General features: G+C 39.1%; 1 pseudogene; it reads right to left on the bottom strand.

The window, feature by feature from the left end:
- Positions 1-23,634: 23,634 nt before the first annotated feature.
- Positions 23,635-25,836, bottom strand: LOC148037621 (pyrophosphate-energized vacuolar membrane proton pump 1 pseudogene; annotated as a pseudogene).
- Positions 25,837-27,084: the final 1,248 nt, after the last annotated feature.

Below are 27,084 nucleotides of genomic sequence, written 5' to 3'. Positions count from 1 at the left end.
AAGGGTGGCCAAAGCTAAGGTTTGGATAAGTCTTCATAAATTGGCTCCCTTACTTTGCAAGATGGTGTTTAACAATGAAGATAAGAAAGAATTTATCGATGTTGTGCATAACTTCTATGAAAACATAGTGGAGGTGTGGGGAAAAAACTCTATCATACATTACATGGTGCATACTAAGTTAATATTTTAAAATTGTATGAATTGTATAAACTATTGGGCATACTTTTACTCATGTGTGATATGTGTCTTTGTAGTGTATCGAGTGCGGGATGGCCCACTAGCAGGAAGGTGGATTGCTACAACTATGGAGGCCTTGCAAATGGTTGCAGAGGGATTTCTCATTGAAAACATAGTGGAGGTGTGGGAAAAAAAAACTCTATCACACATTACATGGTGCATACTAAGTTAATATTTTAAAATTGTATGAATTATATAAACTATTGGGCATACTTTTACTCATGTGTGATATGTGTCTTTGTAGCATATCGAGTGCGGGATGGCCCACTAGCAGGAAGGTGGATTGCTGCAACTATGGAGGCCTTGCAAATGGTTGTAGAGGGATTTCTCATTGACTTGTTTGATGATACACAGCTAGCCACCATCCATGCAAAGCGCATTGTCGCACGAAATAATACAAATGGGAGTTCATGATGAAAGTCGCTCGCCGTAGGGATGCTTGGCAAGATGGGAGAAAAAGATAAGACAAGTACTCAAATCAAGATAAATACATGGAGTAAAAGAATGGTTAGGATTCTCATTCCATCGATTACATATGTCGGCATGATAAGCAGAAGTGGAAGCAAAAAATTCAATCTTCTTGATATGTTATCATACATAGATTTCTTGATTGTTACACACCAGGAATAGAATAGATGAAGTTCAATGAATGAATTCACAAGATATCTTCAAATTTTGATCACAAAAGAGCATAATTTGTCATGAATATCCATGAAAAGAGAAGCGAGTTGAAAGTGTTTTTGATAGTATAGATAGGGCACTTCCAAGTAATAAGGTTCCATCACCCAAACCATTACAGGTTTGATTACTCCAACAAGTTTGTCACCCCATTCCATTCACCATGATGACTAGATAGAATGCTCGTCATCAATTGCACCTTCATATCTTGTCAGATAGTTGTCATGTATCAGTTTTTGATATTCCACAGGAATATGATTTTGTGACAAGTGTTGAGGATTTTGAGATAAAACCATTGAGTAGGGAAGAGAAAGAGATATTACTTAAGCTTCATAGCTTTGTACAAACTATACTTTCATATGTATCGTTCCAACTGAAGGTCATTATTTTTGGTGCTAAGATACTCATCAGTGAGCAAGCATGAACTAGATGTCCGAGATAGCACTAAGGTGGAAGTTGTAGGAGCGACTTGATATTGCTTAATATTCTCCACATTATCCCTGAAGTACAAAGACAAGGCGACAAAAAACCATTCATCGAATTATTTTTCCACTACCTTTACCTTATGAAGGATAGAGCCCTATTGCATCTTGGCTTCGTCGAAGTAAGACTAATAAGGCCCACAACTTCCTTTATTATTACTTAGCCTTCTTTTCGAGTTGTTGTATTATATTCCACCATGAACCTTTCACATTGTTGAGCAGGTGGCCGAGTCTTTCACATTGTTGAGCAGGCTATCACTTCCCTCCCCTCAGGGTTATGCAAGATACCACACCAACATCTGACAGAATAGTACATTTGTGGAGGCTCACCTCTCTCATTTCCCAGTGAGGGTGATCGAGAGCCACCTCCTAGGCAACCCTCACAAAGACCTCAATCTCCTCATCCTTCCACATGACTCTCCCTTCTCCCTCGACGGGCACAACCCTCTACCTCACTCAATGCACGTGCTTCTATAGATGCACGTGCTTCGACCGATCCATATACTTCAGCTGATCCCTGTACATCAGCCGATCTGTGTGTATGCATAGTGCGTGGAGTACCTGTTAGTAGAGGTGTACCAAGGTTTGGTGTTTGTGTGGCAGTGCTAGGCAAAAATGTGATAGGTGTCCTAGACATGACACTAAAAACCTCCTCTGTAGTGGGAGGGCGACCAAGATAATTGTCATCTCACCCATGAATTGCTCCTTGTTCGAAAAACCTCCAAAAAAGCTACTAACACCTCTAGAAAACTCCACTAAGGTGTTGTTCATGCGTTCCAACTCAGGATCAGTGCTGGAAGATCCAAGATTCCATATCTACACAAGCAAAAATCCATTACTACCCTATGTAGATAAAGCATATTACATGCTGCCTTTATACCCGTGTCTGTCAGCGCGTCTATTGCTACGTCTATACATGCGTCTACACTGTCATCTAGATGCACTGACAAACGCGCACAGTCGGACCATATTTTGCAAACTGTTATAAAAAACGCACAAGAAAACCTCCATAGATGACAGTCTATAGCATGTAAAGAGAGAGAGAGAGAGAGAGAGAGAGACAAATAGACAGAGAAAGCAAACAAGATTGAGAGAGAGAAAAAGAACTCATCTTCTTTGCTTGTTCCGATGGGTGGCGGCTAGGTTGCAAGCTCCTTGTTTTCCTTCTTCCTTCCCTTGGTAAGTTGCTTGAATCTTTTTCTCTTCCTTGTTGTTTGGCTCTTGTTCTTTACTCTTTGGCTCTTCCTTCCTCCTGTCCTCTTTTTACTCTTATTTCCTTCCCTCATTGTCTTCATGAAGTGATAGATAGACATGATTAGTGATGTCGAGCTCGAACTGCAGAAAACGCACAAAAAACACAGGAAAGCACTGGTTTGAAAAGAAAGCCACAACTTCTTTTATTTTTTTTTATATTTGCGTGGCGTGTCTGTAAGCGCATGTAATTGCGCATGTATCTACGTAGATAAGATATATTACATGCGCTGATAGATGCGCAGTTACAATTAAACTGATTAAATGCTAGATTTTGGTTGTTTTTGGATCAACATGACTTTCCTAGTCTTTCAATATCAAAATGATTGCCTCCATGTTGTAAGTATCAATGCGTTTAGGGAATATGACATATATATCAAATGAAATCATATATGTTCTTATGATTCAGGTGTAATTATGTCGTCATCTTCTACTAGTATGGGACATGTTGAGTTAACAAACAGTACATCCTCCAGTGAGGATGAGACATTGCGTCTTCACAATCGAGATGCTTGGCTACGATGGAAAATCAAATGTATGTATGATCGTTGTTAAGGATGTTTTTGTCGAGCACGTCGAATCACAATGTCACACCTCAGCATGTACGGAGAGTGGGACCAAGAAAAAGACCCAGTAATTTTTATTTCTTTATTTGCATAAATATTATTGGTCTATGTTACGTCTTCACCATTAAACAAAACCTCATTTTTTTTTGAGTAGGATGCGGTACCACATCCTCAAATGGTCCCTCTAGGGCGTCGAGAGGCTGCGAAGCATCGACGCAAGGAGAGGTAGAGTCCTTAAGAAGAGTAGAGACTGATGATGATGATAGCAGCCCTCTTCAAATGCCCCATCAAGTTTTGGAGGAAAAGATTTTGGACAACATGGTGCACGATTTATTTTCCCATGAGGTTCGGGGGGAGGGCGCCACTAGAGAGACAGATGACCCGCTACACATAGCATCAAAAACTCCATTGTACGAAGGTTGCACCTGCTCCGTTCTACGTGCATCTCTCGAGATACTGAACTTACAAACCATTTATGGATGGAGTAATGCTAGCTTGAATGTATTATTGAAGTATGTATCATTTGATATTAATTCATAAATGCTTCTAGACAATATTCGTGGTTTGTTAACTCTGTTTGCACAATATATGCAGGTTATTGTCACAAATGCTTACAAATGAAAATAAATTACCAACAAGAAGGGAGTAAGCAAGGCATTTCTTGACATCACTTGTAGGTCTCGATTACGTTAAAATCCATGCATGTGTCAATGATTGCATCTTGTTTCGTGGGGATCATGGCACGACAGTGTCCTATTTGTGGTGAACCAAGATACAACCAGGAGATGAAATCAATGGATGTGTATTGTAAGGTTTTGCAACATTTTCCTATTATTCCATGTATTCAAATTATGTTTAAGTGTGAATCTATTGCAAGACTCATATCATGGTATGCTAGTCACCATTCAAGTGATGGAAAGTGGATAATTCCTTCAGACACACCAGCTTGGCAATACGTAGACAATTTGTGGTCTACTTTCAAAGAAGAGCCCAGAAATTTGAGATTTGGTCTAGGATTAGATGGAATAAATCTATTTGGCATCCAAAGCACCTCATATAGTGTATGGCCAATGGTATTGGTGAACTATAATATCCATTCGTCCATGGCAATAAAAAAAGGACATGTAATGTTGTCCCTTTTTATTCTTGGAAAACACAAAGTAAAAAACATGGACGTTTACTTAGAGCCTTTGATCGAGGAGCTAGAAATGCTATGGAGAGGTATCGAGGTGCAACATGTGAGTGCATCATTGTCTTCGAGAGGTTTCACTTTAAAGGGCATGTTGTTGTGGACCATGCATGACTTTCCAAGCTATGGAGAGTGTTTAGGTAGTTGCATACTCTATTTTACTCATTCTTACCCTTCATTAAATATATGTCATCATTAACCCACTTGTTTTTACAGGTTTAACTACATCGGGATATCATGCATGTCCAATTTACGGTCCCTCTCTGGTTTCTTCTAGACCAACACGCTTGAAGAAGGTTCTCTATGACAATCATCATGGTTTTCTTCCTATTGACCATCCTAAATATGCACCCCCCACTAATGGAAGAACTTCACAATCTCTGACCATTCAAGATTGGAAGGACACTTGGACACACGCCAATGATCATCCTCCACTGGGCATGAGTCGGTAACTAGTGTACTTCTTTTGTTTGTCTTTAAAGTACACTCCACTATGAGAACAAGAAATGATATATTGTTTGTGCCTTAGATTCTCTATATTTTTTTATCTCCCATATTGGACTGAACTTAAGATTATTAATCACCTGTTGGACCCCATACATATATTCAAGAATGTTTCCTCTATATGTGGGATCACTTAATCGGGGCTCGTGATTGTGTCAATGTAAGGGAGGATTTACGTAGCATTGGACGTATGAGACGAGCTTGGCCACGAATCGGACCCAGAGGAAAGATCGAGTTACCGCACCTTGGATGTTGTCGAAGACCGAAGAAAAGATAATGAAGTAGCAGATATGTAGCTTTCGAACTCCCACAGGATATATGAGATGTCTCAAGGGAGCCTCCATAAAGAAAAAGAAAAGAGGTATGGAGCACCTAACCGGTTTAAAGTCTCACGATTGGCACAAAATGATTCAGGTAAGGATTTTCATAGCCATAAATATATTAATTAGTGGAGTAACTATGTAGACTAATTAACAATGTATGAATATTTACATACAGTTCATCCTTCCTACTAGCATATCCCATTGTGTTTTGAAATATGTGCATGATATCATTTACAAGATGGGTGAGCTCGCGAGGTATGTATACTTTATACTTATTTTTTAGTTTACATATTACGTACATCACATAGTAAACCCGCTTGAATTTATGGACAAAACTAATCATCGTTCTCAATTGCATGTTGGTAGATTTGTGAGTTTGAAGGAAATCGATCCAAATACGTTGCAAGAGGATTGAGTATTGTCCATTGAGGTGGTTTGTTTGGTGGAGGAAACTTTTCCTCACTCCATTTTGACTACTCAAGTACACTTACTCGTACATCTGATTGATGAGATCGCAATTTGTGGGGTAGTTCATGCAAGGTGGATGTTTTTTCTAGAGTGCTTTATGAAAACCCTAAAAAGTTTTGTAAGGCAAAATGCACGGCTTGAGGGAAGCATGGCTGAGGGTTGGTTAGTGCAATCATCCCTTGTACAAATCTCTGAATATCTTACTAAAGTGGACCCCTCTTTACCACGACTATGGAAAGATGATAAAGATTTGAGGATGACCTCTATAATACCTCAAGGAAAAGGAAGGAGCAAAGTGCTAATGAAAAAGGAACTTTGTAAGTTAAATGTATTTTGTAAGCTTAACAGCGAAGTATTGAGCGAATGGATGACACTATATAAAGAAGCAAGGGTAAGAAGAGTAAGAGAAAGACAAGAATTTCATTCTAGACATTGACGTAATGTCCCATATCCAGAACATTTAAGTGCGCTTCCACGTCATATTGATATAGATTGGCTACATGAAGAAATGGAGAATATAGAAAAAGAGGAGGCGATGGATATATCGCAAGAGGAGTGGGAATACACACGAGGTTGCTTATCAAAGGTGAGACATACTTAGAATTAAATTATCTTTAGTTATATATGATATAATAATTTCACATATTTCATCTTTAACTAAATCATTAATATAATCTCAATAATGTACTACTAGTGCACAGTGTTCAATGCTATTTGGTGTGAAGGCAAACATTTTTGAACTCAACGTATAGATGATAAGAGAAATACCCAGGATTGTGGTATCCTTGCAAACTTCCAGAATACCAATGGCACCATGGAAGGTTATTGTGGTTTGATCCAAGATATTTTGAAGCTTGACTTTAGGCGATTTTTTATATATGTACTAGATGTGAAACGGTTTGAAGAAGTAGTAACAACGGGTGAGCATTGCACTATCAAACGTCATCCAAGTGGTTTTGTAGTGATTGACTCTACAAAATTTCACCAAGGCAAGAATGACACATTCGCACTACCTCAACAATGCGAGCATGTATATTAGAAGCTATTTATTTTTATATATATTACTTCTTGATACATTCTCAAAATACAATAAATATCTAAGTTGCTTACTTTTTGGTTTTTAAATGCAGGTTGTGTATCACCCAATGGTAAACAATAACCGATAGTGGCACGTCATCCCCATATCTAATCATTCAAAACCAATATATGGCAATGCTACCAACATAGAGATAGTTGATCACAATCCAACAATCAATAATGATGCACATGATGATGCCATGATTGATGATATACATGATGCAGTGCAAAATGATCCCCGCGAGACTGTTCAAGGAAGCGCAAAAGAGGATAACAATATTATGGGTGCAGATGATGAAGAAGAAATTGAGCATAGCAATACATCTGACAGTGAGATAGATCACTTATTTGTTTCATTGCCTATTGGTAACATAGACCTAGAGGTAGATAGTCTAGCAAGGGCCGATCTCATTGAAGATGAGATTGATCATTCATTGTAGCATATATAATTAGCTTTGAATAATTGGATGTATATTTGTAATACTCAGAAAGAAGTAAAGTTTGTAGTGTATTCAAAATAATACTAGTTGTTAATATATTTGGTCATATTTAGGGACTTTATGAGAAATAAAATATATGTTCGTTTATTTTTGCATCTATAGGCATGTTTAAAAACGCGGGTATATAGACGCGTTCTATATACTAGCGTGAATGCTGATAAACGCACTATAAACACGCCCACTATTTCGCGTATACAGTGCGCGTCTGTAGGGCATTTCTTTTGTAGTGCGAATTGCAAATCTCTATTCATCAGAATATAATTTTATAATAAATTGCAATTTACCATTACATTCCTCAACAAACATATTGTAGTACATTACCATCGTCGATTGTACCTTGTACAAATCTAAATAGTAATTGTTGAGTTTGGTGAACCTCACCTCATATGCATTTTTGGTCCTAACCTTTAGTGTTTCGACATATTGAACATGTATGGGATCTCCTATCAGCTCCAAAACCTTTCTATTAAGTTGCCATCGGGCCTCTATTAACTTTGAAGGTTAAGGAAGACGTGATTCTATTTCTCTTCAATACATGATCAAACCCAATCTTCACACATTTGAATTCTTTGAGTAAGTCATTGTGCTAATATCGGCCCTGTCACAAATGGATTGTGCATCCACAACTGAGAACTCATTTGACCCATCTTCTAATGTGCAATCAATCACCTTTTCCTTCACAGCCTTAAACTTAGGATTTCTCAAAGTGTTTTCCAATGTACTTTCCTTCAGCAATCTACTAATACATGATCCAACCTCAACCCTCACCTAGGTTCTCATTCTTAGCTAATACGTAGCATCCATTGACCTCTATTCACAATTAACTTATTGATTGGCTTCTTCTTTTGTATGTGCTCCTGTGTTATCTTGCTCTTGATCTTTCTCAGGTCGTCCAATTGTGCCTGTGTCTCCTCATATGAGATACCAATGTCATGGATAGTGTCTTGCATTGAAATAATTTGATTTTTTTGTTGAATTATAGTCTCATCTAGTTGTATCACTTGTCCTACAAGCTGTTGTATATGAACTTGATGTGTAGCCATCACATCGTGATAATTGGTTGCTATGCAAGTTGTAAATACTTTGAACGCTCGATCATTGAGCCACTTAGTGTAACTGAGAAACCCATTTTCACCCTTGCATACATACTTCAGCAAATTTGTGATTCCTGAGAAAGTTGTGGGTCTAATGTTTAAGGGGTCAATTGGGTAGATTCTCCCATCAATCCACGAGTCGACATGTTTCAATCCCGTTTGCATGTAACTCTACAAAACGTGAGGATTGACGTTGGTAAGCTAGATTCTTTTGAATAATGGGGCGTATTCAATCGCTACCTCAATAAGCAGCTCCTTCTTTCTTGTATTCATTTTACTATTAACAGAAATGATGAGCCTACTTGGTTGTCATAGGAGGTAGAGTGGAGATGCACAAAGAGGAACACAAGGTGCCAAGGGAAATGAGGGTGTAAGTAATTCGCTATGTTAATGAAGGTTGCATAAACACAGAGAAGAGGTCACAATAGAGCCATGAGAGAATATAGATATGGGGAAAAAAAGCTTAGAGGGTAGGGATGTCCAAGACTTTTCATATTTTAGACATTTTAATTTTACCTCCAAAAATATTTCAAAAAAACATGAAATTTAACTTATTGGTTTGTTTTTACCAGAATATAAAAAATCCCTAAAATATCTTAAAAGAAACTTCAAAATTTTCATTTTCCTTGTTCTCCATTACAAAATCAATTACCTCATATCTACTAATCATTTTGCATTCAAAACAAAGCACCACACTCTCGTAACTAACTCCTTTTTTAATATGAAATTTGGTTGAAAAAGACTTCTTGAATGAGGAGAGAGAAGGAATCTGAGTATATCTTTGTAGATAATATAAAAAAGGCAAAACAAGTTTGCAAAAGTGGAGAGAGAAGATGATTATTTTACTATCCTTCCCTCCTCTTTTCCTTTTTTAAAGGAGGAGAGAGAGGGGGCTAAAAGGCCCATTTGTAAGTTCTTTTTTTCCTAATGTTTCAAATATTGCAAATTTGCAAGTGATAATATTTTAGTGGCAAAAAAATTTGAAAATTTATAAGTGTTGATATTACAATTTGTGGTGTTGGGATTTCTAGGGAGACTCTACAATCTATAAAATATGTGGAGCCATACACTTTCCACTGGTAACAATATCCTCATCTTGACTTTGAATTTTCCTATCAGCTAGTTTAAAATAGAAGCTACTAGGTGGATTCGGCATTAACATTGTAATTTCGTAGTGCATTATACTTAAGGGCCAATCATTCTACATTTGCAACACTTGGGACTTGTGGCCCTCACAAATGATAGTAACATCCATAGCTGCACTTTCACGCATGTCTTGATCAAGGTACAACCATTCACCCTTGAGTATCCTCCCTCTACGATACTTGAACACTAGGCATAAAGTTTGTCATGTGACAAAGTACCTATAATTGGAAAGAAAAGTTAGCTGGTCCATCCCAAAGTAAGATAATAGTCAACGAAGAGAGAAAAATTTTACTTGAAAACCATGTCGCTTGTTGTGACTCGACACTCCACTGTGTCAGGACTGTGAGTCATTTTTCTGTCCAGTTTTTACCTAGAATCCTTATTACATAATCCTCCAATGCAAATTTTATGACGTACATGCTTTTGGTACGTCTCAAACCCTTATATTCCTTGAATATGTGTGCAAAAATTACAATTGGTATGAACCAGCTTAGATGTACATTCTTTGAGATAATGCTTGACTTCATAGAGTTTAATATATTTTTTGAAATTTTTATGCTACACATGTGCAAAATGTTGCTACTACCAATTTCAAGGTGTTAACACTTAAAAGGAACCTGTGAAACTCTCGACATTTTGCCATCACAGCAACCCAAAGGGTATTGCAATGTTTTGTTGAAAGGGCACAATGGACGCAATATGTATTTATTTTTGCATGAATACATATTGTACCAACACCTCTATTACTGCAAGGTGAGAATCAATATTCCTTTGTCTGAGAGCTTTTTTTACCCTTCTAGTGCTTTGATACATTTGTAATTGCAAATGCTTTCACCTTGAAAGCTTTCTTCATACTTGGATGACACATATATACCCAAGACGAGCAATGATACGTATCAGTGATCCAATTTCCTTATTCATCTTTTTTTTAAACGTACTTCTATTGAGAGAATGCTTGTTCTTCTCTCAGGCATTATAACCTAGGCATTAGATGTAAAGAAGTATGTATTAGCTCCTAAACACTAAGCATTTTAAGTCTCTCTAGTAATCACCAATATGCCATACAAATCAACATGGCATTAAGAGATGTTTACACTTTTGTAAACAGACATAAACATCAATATCGAAACACATGTGGATATATACATTGACACAAAGTAAAGATTCAATTTCAAGGCAGGACTTTAATCATACCATTTACATTAAATATAATGGAAAGAATAGCACAATAATACTTAGAGAAATTTTCCAAAATAAATTTCATTATAATGAATAGAAGTCTGATTTTACTCAATACATTGTATGAAACGTGGGAATTATATACTAGTTGTTACAAGGATAGTAGCCACATGGCATGCAAATTTTAATAGACACATTGGATTAACACATGAAATATTCTATGACTCAAAACATTGTGTGTTATATGGATGATATGATACAAGAGTTTCACGAATCATTGCCAATTGGCATGGAGATCCGAATGGACACACAAAATAAATAAAGTAGAGGATTTTTAAACCATCAACTTCTAGCATATCCATATCATCCAGCACAAAGGAATCACTCAACACAACAAAATAGTCGATCTAGAAAAATGTGCTTCACCTAAACCTTGTACAATACTTGCATGTACAAAAAAATACTCGCATGAATCCCTTTTAACAAAAAATATCTAGATAACTACATGAATAGAAGCAATACAAAATAGGGCCAATGTACTTATAAGCTGATCTACTAAAGATAAGATTGAATCATTGCTGATAACAAAACCCATTGCAGATGATGGACAAAAGAAAACATCAATCCCATCAAACATAAAAGTTTCAAATCAAATGAATAAATTTTGGTACCATAAAGTATGAAAATTTTACTCGTAAATCAAGCTACAGAATCTTTGCTCTACCTTGTGTTAAGTGTTGCAATAACAATTGATCCTTAAGTTAGAACTAGCATCAAACCCTATTGTAAAGATAGTAGAGAAGGGAAAATGCAAAGAGGAGGAAAGAGAGAGTGTGTGAGTATGCAAGAGATCAAGGAAAGAAATGAGCACCTTTCCAATCTTGCCCAAATTGATCTCTACAAAAGACAATAGCAAGAGTTAGTATTTACATTAAGGTATACTAAAAAAACAATAGAAAATAGAAAACATAGAGAGAGAAAGAGAGAGAGATATATATGAGCACTTATGCAATGTGACCCAAAATGATCTCTGCAATAAAATAACAAAGGTTAGAACTAACATCATGCTACATTGAAAAGATAGTAGTACAAAAAACGAGAGAGAGAGAGAGAGAGAGAGAGAGAGAGAGAGAGAGAGAGAGATTAACACCTTCGCCTCTTGCTCCAAATAAACTCTGCAAGAAAACAACAATTAGAACCAACATCAAATTCTACTGAAAATACAACATAAAAAAGAAACAACACAGAGAGGGGAAAGAGAGAGAGAGAGAGAGAGGGAGAGAGAGAGAGAGAGAGAGAGATGAGCACATGTGCCTCCTAGCCAAAATAACCTCTGCAATAAAATAACAATAACAGTAATGAATGACATCAAACCCTATTGAAAAATTAGCAAACAAGAGAAAATACAAAGAGAGATAGGCACATGTGTTTTGCTCAAAATCTGGAGCTTCATGGAGAAGAAAGTTCAAAGGTAAGCAGAATGCTCAAAATCCTAATTACTCTCACCAAGGAGCTTCAATGGAGAAGAAAACTCACCAGTATAGAGAAGAGAGCGAAAGTGGTATGGTACTCAACTTTTGGGTTAAACTAATTTGGTGAGAGGAAAAAAACCAAAAAGAAAAGGGAGAGAAATATGAGGTGAGAGAAACTCATATTTTGTGTACTATTTATTTTGTGGTATGGTACTCAACTTTTGGGTTTAACTAATTTTGTGAGAGGAAAAAAAACCAAAAATAAAAGGGGGAGAAATATGAGGTGAGAGAAACTCACTCATATTTTGTGTACTATTCATTTTTTCATTTTTTAAAATCCCCCACTATCCCTTTTTTAAATTAAAAACCCAAGATTTGGAGAGAGAATATTCACCCTCTATGGATGTCAACATCTAGCCTTTCTATTGGACAATCCAAAAGGCCCACATCTTAAACTATCTTATTTTTAAGGACCTATTTGTGAGTTCATTTTTTCCTAATGTAATGATGTCTTTTTACATGAGTGAAGATGGCTTTTGTCTCTACACAACTAATACCCCATGATGGTCAAATTCATGCATAATATAATAGCATGTGGTTGCTAATGCAAAAATTGGACCTATCCATGGCCATAGTCATCACTCTGATTCTTGTACCTATGATGCTTGCATCTGTTGTAGAGGTGATGATGTTATCTTTGCATTGTGGCAAATGACCCTTGCCTATGGTTACCAACTAACCAATTGAAGTCCTAGACCGGAACCTTAAGAACCAAAGGTTAGTAACCCAGGAAAGCTACCATCCAAAACTATAACATAATTGCTCACTCCTATTACATAGGAGTGGGTTCAGAAAGAGGGTATTGTTTATCTCTCAAAAGATAATGGAAATTGATGCCAAGGCAAGAAAGACCCAAGAAGGGTATCACTAAGCATTTAAAGATGGGAACTCCACCTTAGCAGATGTCATGAGTACTCACCTTCATTACTGATTGTGCTTGTGAATCTAGAATCATTGTCTATGAAAGGAATGTATGACCCAGCTCACAAAAGGAACTTGAATAATGAATCATGTTGAAATCATAGAGGGCGCACCAAGCTACCCTGAATTGGCCGCCAACCCTAGCCAAGGGGGTTCCAAATAACTGTGATGGGAATGTGGACCGAAACCACCACGAGAGGTCTCTCCGTGGATTAGTTTGTATGTAGGAGGACGCTTGGATGCAAAGGAGACTCTGGCTGTAAATTCCTTGCCTCCTATGTCATGGCACTATGTGGACATGGTGTGAAAAACTCTAGAGTGCATCATCATCGGACTTTCTTATTGATCAAGAGAGTCAATGTGATCTGAGTCATTAGTACTAGTGTGAGTGGCATGAATGGTCCAAAAATACTAGATTTTTGGATAATTTTAGCCTATTTTTTATATTATTTATTGTAAAAATTCAAAAAAGTTAGAAAAGCTTCTAGATTACGATGGCATGGAAAAAGTAAGTTACTTTTTCAGCTAGTTATTGTATTTTTCATTAAAAAAAGGATGGGAAAAATCGCACATATCGTGATCGCTGTTGATAGGCTCAAAACTACAATTTGAACTGGAAGAGGAAGAAAGAGTGATCTGGGAGATCTATGACTAGGTGCCTTGGAGGTGTGTTGGGGTTTTACCCCCCCTTAGCCAACGAAGCCTTCAGATTTGGGTTCCGAGAAGCACAAAAGGATCTGTTATTTTGATGGACGTTTTTGGTCGACAAAGGAGCTTAAGGAGATATCAAATCAAGTACCAAGTATCAAGTATCAAATCTAACACTAAAAAGTTTTCTTCGTCTTCATGTTTATTAGTTAAGGTACCGCAAAGTTACACCGACATGTACCGAGTCAAATGAAGTAGGGACAAAAAGGTTGAACCTAGGTATGATACTTGGCATCTCATAATTTACAATATTTATAATTTTCTTGTTTTTATTTTTGGCTCATAATTTAGCAAGCTAATGTATCGGATGGTAAGTCTGCAATAATCTCTCTCTTTCTTTCTTTCGTTCTATCTCTATGTATATACAAGAGTTGACACAACTGTAGATGCAAAACCTATATGTGCCATCTTCTTTCTTCACTAAATGAGGCTCAAAAACCCAATCACTACATGAAGGCTGAATAATTTCCTTTTTGAGCATGTCTTGAACAGTGTCATTAATCCTTTTTTGTTCCAACGAAGACCGTCGCCAAGATCCCGTGTAGACTAGGGAAGCATTGCCCATATTAATGGAGTGATGGATTGGAAGATTAATTATGGTGGTCTTTTCAGGTTTGAGAAAGAGCCTAGGGAACTTTAGTAGAGAATGAATATCGTTCATGCGTACAACTATATCAACTAATGTGCTTTGTGTCTGGACAAAGTTGGGGCCTCGTGAAGCACACATCATGGGTATGGGAAGAGCTTGGGGAAAAGCCAAGTGTTGGATATCAAAGTGCAAACGGGATCAAGTTTTGACAAACTAGTCACAAGCCAGAGTTAAAGGAAATAATTGATTTGGCAAATAATAAAAATCATGTGTGAATGTCTTGTGTGATACATGACAAGTGCAATGGGCTATAGTGTGGGAGTGATATACTTCTTTATTATCTCCAAATAATATGGAGATGAGAGTGGTTGTGCTTACGAAAATACCTAAATTCTCTACTAAATTCTGGCTAATAGAGGATATGGTACTATTTGAATCTAAAAGTGCTTCATGGGGTGTGTCAAAGATCTTGGCCAACATTAGACACACCATGCATACAAAAGTTGCTGAAGCATGAATCTACAGGGGGTGCCCTTCCATCAGCCACCCGCTTAGATATTATTCAAAATTTCTGGTAAGGTTGCCGCATTAGCTAATTGGAATTGAGTGTTTTGTACTTGATGATTTGCTCGTAGTCATTGACAATGCTTGCAAATATGTTCATATTGGTTGCACTAGAAACATTTTGGGCAGCCTTATGCATCCCGAAGTGGCAAGTCACGGTGATTACTGACTTGAGCATTTTAGATGTTGATGTCCATGGAGGTAGGCTGATGATCAAACACTTGTCATGGAGGAACCATATGTGTTACCAAGATGTTATTTTCTGCATTGTGTGTTGTACTTTCAATTTGTTGTGCAATCTAGATTGTTGTGTGAAAGGAAGTTGGGCATTGGTTGCAAATCTGGCGAGATAGCTCATGGTGAAGGCCAGGACAAAGGAAGAACAACTTCATTTCTTCAAACATGGTGGGATTAGCACGCAGTAATAGTTGATTTAGCTTAATTGCAAACTGTGCAACTAGTTCGAATTATTGTAGGGTCAATGTTTTTAATTGTTGGAGAGTAGTCTGCATGACATTGTGATTAGCAAAATTTTGAATTAACAAAGATCTTTGATTTACCCAATCTTTTTTGATAGCATCCTCTTACTGCTAGACAAACCACATTGCGGCTATGTGTTTGAGTAGAGTGGGGCCTCCATTACTTTGCGGGTATCAAGCCATTGCTGATAGCTAACAACGTTCTCAAAATTATCTAACCATGTCAAAAAATCTTCTATGTGAAGGTCGGGAAATGCTTTGGGATGCAGATTGGGGTCAGGCTCATATGTGGGAGCCTTTCGTGGATAGATAACTAAGAAGGGCTTGATTAGTATTGTTGATTTGAACCACCGTACTAGACATAGCTTGGAACACTTGTTCTATTGGAGTTGCATTGGAAGACTGGAGATTCAATGAGTCATCCTCATAACGATGGCTCTGGGGTGAAATTGGGTGATTTTGGTAGAGTAGGTGGCAAAAGATGACCCGATTTAGTCTCTATAAAGCAACAAATGGTGCAATGAACACATAACTCCTACATGAGCTAGGGGAGAACTGCTCATTGCCTGATCCACCAATGTGGTTTGTGCAAGTTTAGTTCAGAACCTGCCCTTATTCTAGGCGTCCTCTTCTCTTTTTATTCCCATTTGGTCATACATCAAGAATGTCTCCACAACTGAAATCTTGAAGCCATTTTGGGAGTTATACCTACGTGGGAAGGTCCAGTCCTTACTTGGGATTCTTTCAATGCTTAATTTTGTATATGAAAAGTGGAAACTGATAAATATGTCTATATATTTATCAAAACCCTATAATGTAACCTATCATTAAAAAGCACACTAAAAATGGAATCTAATGAGCCATCGGGCTCATGCATTCAGGTACATGCATTTTGCATGTTCGATGTTCCACTACAATACTCTGTATATATTTTAATTTTTATTTTCAATAAACAAACACAAGAGTCTAGTTTTCATTTAATTTAAAGTTTCAATTTCAAAAATTAACAATAAAAGAGAGATAGTGTTGTTTACCACAATTCATGTTTAGGTCAAAAGTGTAAATTTGTATTGCTTACGCACTAGCCTAACCAACCTCTGCAATACTATGTGGAATGGAAACAATGCAAGCACCGAGAGCAATCACAAGTGCAAGGAAGGGGGTGCCAAATTAGAGAGAGAGAGAGAGAGAGAGAGAGAGAGAGAGAGAGCACACTAGATAGAGCTAGTGAAAGAGAGAGATAGAGACACATGATTTTGAGTATGTATATATAAATCTCATTGGCAAAAAATGGATCAATTTCTAGTCATCAGGGCAAGGCGTCGCTTAAGCAATGTTCATCATTGTTTATGCTATGCTTGTCGTCACTTAAGTGACACACAATTTTCTAAGGACTTTCATACCAATAGCGACAGTAAAGGGTCACTAGGTGCCTCGGTAAAGTGCTCGCATATGCGACGAATAGTAGCGACATCACCTGCGATGCAATGTGGCATTGCTTTATGACGTGTAAGCGTTGCTAGAGATGTCGATGCATACCCAATAGCTAGTAGTGCTAAAAGCTCAATACACATTTCAGCAGGACAATCAAATAATCGTTTAGTCTTTTTAATCGAAAATGGTAACACTTAAAGATGATAATATTAAAGGTGCGATTCATTGTCTTTTTTGAGGAAAGTCATAAGAAGGACGCCTTTTCCATTTCATCTCAGAACAAACAAACCTTTCTCGAATAAAGAAGAAGAAGAAAAAGTAGCAGCGCGATCATAGCAGGACGTTCTCAATAACGTTATGATTGACGTCAATGAACGATGCTTTCTGAAGGTTTTTTTTTCAAGCTAAGAGCAAGAAAAGTGTAATCATTGACAATGTTATCTGAAGCTTTTTGAAGCTTTTTTTTCTGAAGTCACGAGCTTTCGAGATGGCGTCGATTATAAAACACAAGGAGCTTTCAATCGATCCCCATATAGGAAAAAAAGAGAATTCCCCATGGAATTCCCTAGTTGAAAATACATATAAGTGGGGATAGTAAAAACTAGGGAAAATGGGACATTTCCTAGTGAGAATAAGTAGGGAATCACATAAGACCTTTCCTATGTAGAAAATACTTCCTACATAGGAAAATACAAAATTTTCTATGTAAGGAATAATTCCTATATAGGAAATATTTCATATATAGGAAAAAATTACTAGAGGTAATTCCCTAGGTGCTCTCACTAGGAAATCTCTCATTTTTCCTATTTTTTACATTCCCTACTTATATGTACTTTCAACTAGGGAATTCCGTGGAAATTCTCTTTTTTCCTTATCACTTTATCTACTTTGCCCTTCCTCTTAGACATGCTAATATCAAACAAGAAATTGCACAATAAAATTTTAACTAGAAAATTATATAGAGAATGTCATCATTTCTAAGTAAGGATCAATAACATACATCTAATTATCAAAATAGATTAAACAAATTAAGACATCAACATCTACTTCTAGCAACCAAAAGAAAAATGCAAATAATTTTAAAGGAGCATAGAACTAAAAACTAATTAAGCAACATGTGTGTCTTGATTGTTTTATCCCTTAAATCTCCAATATGTTGCAAAGTAATAAATGTTTGTCTACCCTCTTCTCTAAATTTCAACATGGGTGGCCGATAGATATCATCATATGATGGTATGCGTATCACTCCTATTGATACTCAAGTGATCAAATATCATTAGTTAGTATAACCATTTCAAAAAATGACTCATTATCAACATAAGAAAGCTGGTAATACCTAATTCTTGGCTTGAAGAAGTGTTAAGGCAAGCAATCTCAATGTCTTCCTTTCTTGCATTGTCTCTTGTGTCATCTTTAGTAACTTGTTTACCTATATATACATAGAGTTAACCAAAGCTCACGATAATACAAGGTTATGAAAAATTTCAATAACACAAAAGAAAGTAATTAGATATTTTGTATCAATTTGGGTCACCAAATTTGTACAAGTTTTTGATCCTTAAAGTTGGTACCTACATCTTAACTTGAAGAAACATTATTGCAAGTAACCTCCTAATCTCCCTTTCTTACATTACCTCTTTTCCCACCTTTTGTTGTTCTTTAATCTATATTTATATATATACACACAATTACTCAAAGTTTAAAAATATGAATAACTATGAGCATTTTAAATTAGACAAAGAGACTAATTAAAGCTAGTTAATCTCAAAATGAATCACCTAATAAAGCAAGATGTAAAATATGTACAAATTTTAATTTTCAAAGTTTAGTAGAAATAAAGACATATACCTGTATCGTGATTTGAAGAGACATTAGGGCCAATGACCTCCTTAGCTTTCATTGTTCCATTATCTCTTGTACCATCATTTGTGATTTTGTTACCTTTATGTACACATAATAAACCAAAGTTTAGAAACATAAGAGACATTTGTAAAACATCAAAACACGCATTTGTAAAACATCAAGACATCAAAACACGCATACCTTTTTTGCCCTATTCTTTACACCATCTAATAGTAAATTGAGGAGGTGAAAATAAGGAATTCATTGTTCATATTTTTATGGGCTCACCAACTTCTCCTTCTGGTTTGAAGCATCTTACAGACTTTCTGTTGAACAGTGCACGAGGGAGACGAGGAACGGAGGAAGAGAGAAGAGAAGAGAGACACGAGACACCGGAAGTGGAATCCCAGAAGTGTATCAAGTGAGCACACATTAGCTGCAACATTAGCTCCTTAGCTAGAATAGATAAAACATCAAGTAGAATAAACATAAGCTTGAATAGACGAATCAACTGAAAATAGACAAACAACAACTGGAAACAATGAAACATCAGCTAGAATAACTCAACAGCTGGAATAATAATGAAACATCAGCTATGTAATATTCCCACCCGTGAATATTGACTTCCCGCACACGACGTAAACCTTGTGCAAAGGTTATCTCTCGTATTGAAATTATCGGCGGTGTAATGTGTGACCTGCACGTGAGAAATGGGGTCCTCCGCATTGGTAAATCAAACCCGAAAGTTCGAAACCGCAAGTCTCACATAAACACCCTCTTGGAAGGGGCAATTTGAATATTCAAGACAAATTTTTTTATTTTTTTTATCCCTTTTTCCCCAGCCGATGCACAACTGGAGAAAAGGGAGTGTGGGGGGATGGGACTTGAGAATTCGTGGACTGCATGGAGAAGGGAGGGGAAACCCATGCAAGGGGGCCACATGTGGGGCTCTTCTTTTCCCCCCACCTATATACACTCCCTCTAGGGAGGAAGGAAAGGGCGGCATGCTGCTACGACGCCGTGTGGGTGAAGGGAGGGAGGGGAGGTCTGCTGCCATCGCCGTAGGCCAGAGGCCGCGTGAGACTGCCTGTTGCCGTGCTGTTCAAGAGCGAGGTACAAAGGGAGAGAGGAAGGACTCCATACTGCAACCGCAAAGAATCACCGCCCTGCTGCGCCCAGTCCGCCAAGCCGCTGCCATAGCGCCGCCGCCATTGTCCTAATCACCCCCCCTCCCCTTTTCGTTGTCGAATCTTCTTCTCCAATCATTACCCTCTTTCCTTCCACGTCACGTTCTGTGGACAGAGTAAGAAGCTTCCCTAGAATCTTCTAAAAGATAAGGGCCTTGGGCCTTGTTCTTGCATGCCCTTCCTCGGGTTTAAAACCGGGTTCGGGAAACTCCTATTCCTACGCGAGGAGAAGGTATCGACCTCCTAGCCGTCTCGAAGAGCAAGAGTAAAGGCTAGAGGGAATCTGCGGAGTCCGTAATCACGTCTACAATGGCTCCCAAGAAGACGCAAGGCGCACCCACCGGAGGTTCTTCCCCAGACTTACACGTGGATATCACCGCGGATCCACAAATCCAGGTTCCGTAAATATATTTCCACATGAAGAGATGTTCTAAATACGCTTAACTCCATAGGGAAATTCATACTACGTTATCATTAATTCATGGGTAGTGATAATAGTACATTCGATAATTATAGATAAAGGATCCGTGCATGTCATGCATCTACAAAGTTATGAATGAAAAGCACTTATTCTCCCTATGAACTTAGTTGCAAACGGTCTTGTCGTGCATTTTCAAAGTGAAATCCACATATGACCTAGGGTAAAAGGGCAAATTGTTAAAGTGCATTGGTCATGTAGGAAAAGAGTATTTTGCATTTAGTCAATAACTCCCTTCGTTATGATTCGCGTGAGGGATTTATTAACTTCTGTTTCATGGCATGATAAAGAACCCCGATCTTATAAGTGGCATGGAGGATGATGCTTGCAAATAGATTAAATCGACTCTTGCTTTAGCATTGCATGAACTTCACTCACGATGTTGTTGTATCTAAGGGTCGCACTTTTACTTTCGCAAACTTCATTTCATCATGTAACATTTAGGAATGATTGCATGGCTTATAAAGGCATGAAATGCAAATACTTAGACACAAGGTTGTAGGTATTATCCCTTGACCTAAATCCTAGTAAGCCCTATGTAGATTACTCTTCAAATTATCTTGCCTATTGACTTTAACTAAAAAGAAAGGATAGGACTACTGCGGATCTTATGGCATGTGAAAGTAATGTATTACAGGTTTACATGTATTGTAGCATTTTGCAACTATTTTCCTACTTTAGATAAAGTATATCATCTCTAGGAAAGAATTGTCCTTGTCAAAAGACAAGTAGGTCAATTTACCTAAGTCATTTGTAGTATCACGACTGCTAGGGTTTCGTATAGGCATAGCTAGCCGATTCAATAAAAACCTCAAGTACTAGCTAGGGCTTGGCACGTTAGAGATGTGGCCAAGTAACGTAATGGGACACCAAGTCGAAGTCCTCAAACCCAAAGGTCCTACCCACCTTCCCGGAGAAATTGAGCCAACGGGACACGCACGCAATTAATGATCTAGGGTTTCTACCCTAAGGATCATTCGACCTAGTGCTAGAACTTGGTTTGAGTTGGAATCCCTAGAACCGAACGTTGTCGGTCTAGTGCAATTAGGATTGGGGTGAGTGAGAAGACGCCCTAAACCCTACTTCGAGTCTAATCATAATTCTTGACCAGAAAACACCATTCAAAAGTGAAATGATCTCTTGGAATGGAGGCGACACTTGTGCAATAAGTTGCAACGTCGCATAGCCTCGTGGTTTGATCACAAGAAAGTTTTGCCAATCCTTGGAATGAGGTTGGCAGGTTCTTGTGCAAGTTTAACCTGCAAGGGGATGGGTAGTCAACCTGTTACATCGCCCTCATTAGGGAAAATTTGCCAAGTTAAGGGAAGTTAGGTATTTGCTTGGACGCAAATGATTAATCAATAAATTAAAGCGACATGCCCGCTGGGATTTACTATTAATAAAACCTAAGGTATTGGTTAAGTTGGGTTAACAGGGAATGACCCTAACCCAAGGACAACAGGAATCTTGCCAAGTTGCAATTGATTCCGGATCGAATGCTGGATGCATTCGGAGAGAAGGAGTCACTCCTTAACAGTTTGCCAATTAAACGACCACTGGATTTGATTGTGCTTGTAACAGTTTAGAAAGCACTGTTTGCATTGTTGTTCAAGGAACTAAAGGATAAAAAGATGTATAAATGCTTCAGGTTGAAGGCGTGAAGGGAGGGGCAGCTTCAGTTACCCCCGACTGCCTGCCTGACCCTAACCAAGGGGGTTGTTGACCGCGCCGGGAACGTGGACCGAACCCGCCGCGAGAGGTCTTTCCGTTGAGCCCTACTTGGAGCAGGAGGACGCTTGGGTGCCAGGGGGGGCTCTGGCCGTAAATCCCTCGCCTTCCGGGTCCTGCACAAGAGGCTAACGTGACTCGGGATTGGATCTCGAGGCCCGCATACTAGTCTACGGGCAAAAACTTGGAATAGTGATCCCTAGCGGGTTACTGGATAAGCCTTCGGCGGATTATAGACAAGCGTATGGGCGGAACTCCTTGTATTTCAAAGATAATATGATAATAAAGAAGTTGTTTGATATTGTTTTTCTATGTCACGTGATAAGATTACGTGAAGGAACCAGTGCTTAACAGGGCTAATCAAAGAAGCTGTTTGTTATATGTCAAATTAATGTGTTAGGTAATTACATAACTAAAACAAACTGAGGAAAATGCGGAGGATGGACCATGGGTCCGTCCTATGGATGGGTGGTCCCGGTTAGCCGGGAACTTTTCTCAAAATCACTCGACGAATAGCGGGATGATCATCATCATCAAAGCTAATAATGAGAACGATGACCTAGAATTACATCCTACCCGATTTACGCTGTTTTAGGGGAACGGAATGGGACTATGCTTTATGGCAGAGAGGTTGAGCCTTGCATCCCTCTCGTTTCCCATTCTCCTTGAACCAAGTGCAGCGTGAATCCACTTCGGACCTGGCATTTCTGCGTAAAGTAGTTCGCTCGGGTCTGACGCTAGTAGCTATAGCTAATGACCAAACATGAAAACCTTAATTCCGGTCGATCCTAAGTGGGAAACGGCCAGGACACTTCCGCTACGTGGCAGACGCGGGAAGACCTAGATTGCAAAGCCCGTAACATTCCGTGGGAGTGCCGGGCGGAGTTTTCTAGACAGCCTTTCCGATGGACTGCCAAGACGTGTCCTAGAGGATTCTAGTAGACACGTTACAAGCTAGAACATTTCAACAGCTGGAATAAGAATGAAATGAAATATCATCCCATCAACTCGAAACATTTCTTATAAACAAAGCGTGGAATAATTTCAACGCATTAGCTGTAATATAGATGAAATGATATGAAACATAGCATGAAGAGCCAAAAATCAGCTAGAAGAAAGAAACATTTAGAATAATCAAATGATGAACAAAATACCGACAATCATCAGCAAGAGCTCATCAGTTTTCTTACTGCTGCTCAGAGCCCAAGCAAACATCTTAGCAATCTGCTTCTAGGACTCTAGGAACATCTTTGTACGCCTCGCCTCCAGATCATCACGAAATCACTCAGACTCTCTCTGCATCTGCAGTTTCATCTCTTCTAATCTGAGAAAGCGCTCCCCCAAAGTGCGGATCACGGAGATCAATTTAGAGAGCGGAGTGCTGTCAACTAGGGGCTGTTGATGCCGCAAGCTGGGCTTTGAAGAAGTCCTATGGTTGAGGAATCTGTCCATCTTGAAAGCCTTCGCGGCCTCATAGTCTATATTGCGGCTGCGCTTCTTGTGGAGAGATGCGTAAGAAGTATCATGGTCATCCAGAGACCGGTTGCGATACCAGCATTATCACTTATGGGACCATATGCATCTATGGCTAGACAGGTGGCAATGGTACAAAGCATTCCAAGAGCTGCAACTGTGATCCCGTACATGGCTGTTAGGGTATGGTTGACATAGATGGCAACATCAATAGCAAATATTGGAACAATTACAGACTTGTAGCCAAGTGCCAAACCAAAGATGACATTGGTAGCAGCTCCTGTCCTGCAAGAATCAGCAACATCCTAGACTGGTCTGTATGTATTGTTGGTGAAATACTCTGTAACGTAGCCAATTACCAACCCTTCCCGAAGCCCTACTCCAACGCAAAAAAATAGTTTCCAGTTTTGAACCATCTTTGCACCACCGTTAGGATCATATATGTAAAACGTGGATGGTAGTGCCAGCCAACAAACAAAAGCTGCACCGAATGCCATTAAGATGGTAGATATCAGCAATTGTCTCTTCAGTGTAGATTCAATATCCCTTAGATTTGCGATCTCAAACACATCAGTTGCGAACAAGGTTGTGATGAGGCACACCACAATGCCCATAGAGCTAATGGGTAGAGGGAAGCACATAGCAGTGAAGTCATGATTTGTGCCAAATGATGACATGCAAGCCACAATAAGAGCTGCGCAAGGAGCTTCAGCAAAGGAGCCAAACAAATCTGAACCCATTCCAGCAATATCTCCCACATTATCACCCACATTGTCAGCAATGATCGCTGGATTTTGCGGACCGTCCTCTGGGATATTCCTTTCTACTTTTCCAACAAGATCTGCTCCAACATCTGCAGTTTTTATATAGATTCCACCTCCAACCCTTTCAAATAGAGCCACGGATGAGCATCCAAGCCCATAGCCAGTGATGGCCTCAAAAAGGCCCTCCCAATCATCCTTGTAATAAAGCTGGAATAGTTTTATAGTGATGCATAAAACTATGAGGCCATTAGCAGCAAGTAAGAAACCCATCACCGAACCTGATTGGAAGGCGATTTTGAATACTTTGCCTATCCCTTTTCTGGCTTCCAAAGTTGTGCGAGCATTCGCATATGTTGCGAATCATCATGCCCAAAAATCCTAACACTATGGACGTCAAAGCTCCCAATATAAATGCAACTGTAGTGAAAATCGCTATAAAGAGAGCTGGGGCACATTCTTGCTTTGGATCGTATCTACAAGGCTGGGGCTTAGTACTGAACCCCTTCACAGATCCCAGGAACAAGAAAATAACAACAGCAAATATGCCCATGAAATAAACCAAATACTTGTACTCTGTCAGCAAAAACGATGTGGCTCCTATGGATATGGCTTGCTGAATTTCAGCGCATTTCCTAATAGCTGCTACATTTGATTCCTCATCCAATCTATCCTCCTCGTCACAGTCTGATGATCCATTGATGATGTTGTGACTGTGGGTCCACTTGTAATATTCCCACCCGTGAATATTGACGTCCCGCACACGACGTAAACCTTGTGCAAAGGTTATCTCTCGCATCGAAATTATTGGCAGTGTAATGTGTGACCCGCACGCGAGAAATGGGGTCCTCCGCATTGGTAAATTAAAACCGAAGTTCAAAAATCGAAACTCCCGCAAAAACACCCTCTTGGGAGGGGCAATATGAATAATTCAAGGCAAATTTTTTTTATTTTTTCCCCTTTTTCTCCAGCCGATGCATGGCTGGAGAAGGGGGAGTGTGGGGAGGATGGGGAGATGATAGTCGTGGCCTGCATGGGAGGGGGGGGAACCCATGCAAGGGGGGCCACGTGGTGGAGGCCTTCTCCCCCCCCCAATGCCTATATAAACACCCCCTAGGAAGGGGTGAGAGGAGAGTGTGGCCGTGCAGAGAGTGGTCGCGGTGCCGCTGGAGGAAGGTCGCCGTGTTCGTGGGAGCTCGCCTTGCTGGAGGGAAAGCCGCCGCACTGCCGCCTCAGTCCGCTAGCCGCCATAGCACCGCCACGGCCCGCCAGCCCGCCACAATCCGCCGCCCCGCCTGGATCACGACCCCCCCCCTCGACGTAAAGAAGCTTCTAAGGGGGGGCTTCCTTAACCCCCCTTCCCACTACATCCCCCAAAGGCCTATTCATACCCCCGGACCCTTGAAGAGGAGAGGGTGAAGCTCATAAAGACCTCCCATAAGCCATTTCCACGAGCTTTCCGGGATCTTAAAATCCATACCCTACAAAGGGGTATTCCTACATAGGGGAGAAGTAAACATATTTTGAGACTACTTGCCAAGACTCGGAGGAAATTTTGAGAGCCATAAAGGGGTAAGGACAAAACCCGGAGCCCAAATCCTCTACATCTACGATGGCCCCAAAAAGATCACAAGGTGCGACTGCGGGAGGTTCATCTCCGAGCATACAAGTGGATATCTCCCCGAGCCCACAAGTCCAGGTTCCTTCAAGTTTATTTTCGCTTAAAGAAATGATTAGGGCGCTTAGTTCCATAGGGAAGAATGCATTTTACGCTTATTTTTAATGCATGTGGCAGTGGTAAAAGGACATTTGATAAAGTATCTCTTGAAACGTTAGGCAAGGTTGAAGTATGTCATGAATTCGAAACGGGTTGGCCGCCTTAGGAGACTAGCTGCATGATGCTATTTTGGTACATTATCAAAGTAATGAGTCTAAACATATATTACTTAGGCAAAGAAATGGAATTTATAAGTGCATTTTTTTTCTTCTTAGACATGGTAGGAATAAGTATGTGCCGCATGTTAGGCAACATCCTCCTCGTAATGATTTCATGAGGAAAAGTTAACACCCATAAGATATTATCCGGAAAGAAATAGAAGAGAGTACGGAAATGATCTTATGGGCTTGCAGTGGCATGTAGAATGGAATAAATTATCACTAGCTGTAGTTTTGTATGAACTTCATTGTAGCTAGGAGAACGTTGCGTATTGCATAGTCATCATGCAAAAAAAAAATGTCATTCATTAGGAGCCGCATTTAGGAGTCAAAGCATAAGATTCTAAGTAAAGACAATAAGGTTGTAGGCATGACTATTTGATGTAAGTCCTAGTAGGACCTAAGAAAGTTAGTGTCCAGGTTATCAGGCATTTTTACCTTACCAAGGAAGGATAGGGTTATTGTGAACCATGTGATGCGTAGAAGCAGTGAATCGCATGTTTCCACGTATTGGTAACTATTAATCTCCACTAGATCTAGTTTATTACCTTTAGGAAAGGTTCATCAGTGACGCAAGACAAGTATATTGAGTTGACTAAGTCACCTAAACCACAAGGATTCTTATGGACATGGTTGGGTCGATATGACAGATATCTCAAGTGCTAACTAGGGTTTAGTGCAATAGGAATTCGACCTAGTTTTACACTGGGTGCCAAGTCAAAACCCGCAAACCCAAAGATCTTACACACATTCACGAGA

This window comes from Lygodium microphyllum, chromosome 4, assembly GCF_053477565.2.
Source record: "Lygodium microphyllum isolate KBCC chromosome 4, Lygodium_microphyllum_v1.1.10, whole genome shotgun sequence".
NCBI classification, from domain to species: Eukaryota; Viridiplantae; Streptophyta; class Polypodiopsida; order Schizaeales; family Lygodiaceae; genus Lygodium; species Lygodium microphyllum.
The sequence above is the reverse complement of the archived record's forward strand: the minus strand, read 5'-3'. Positions and strand labels throughout refer to the sequence as shown.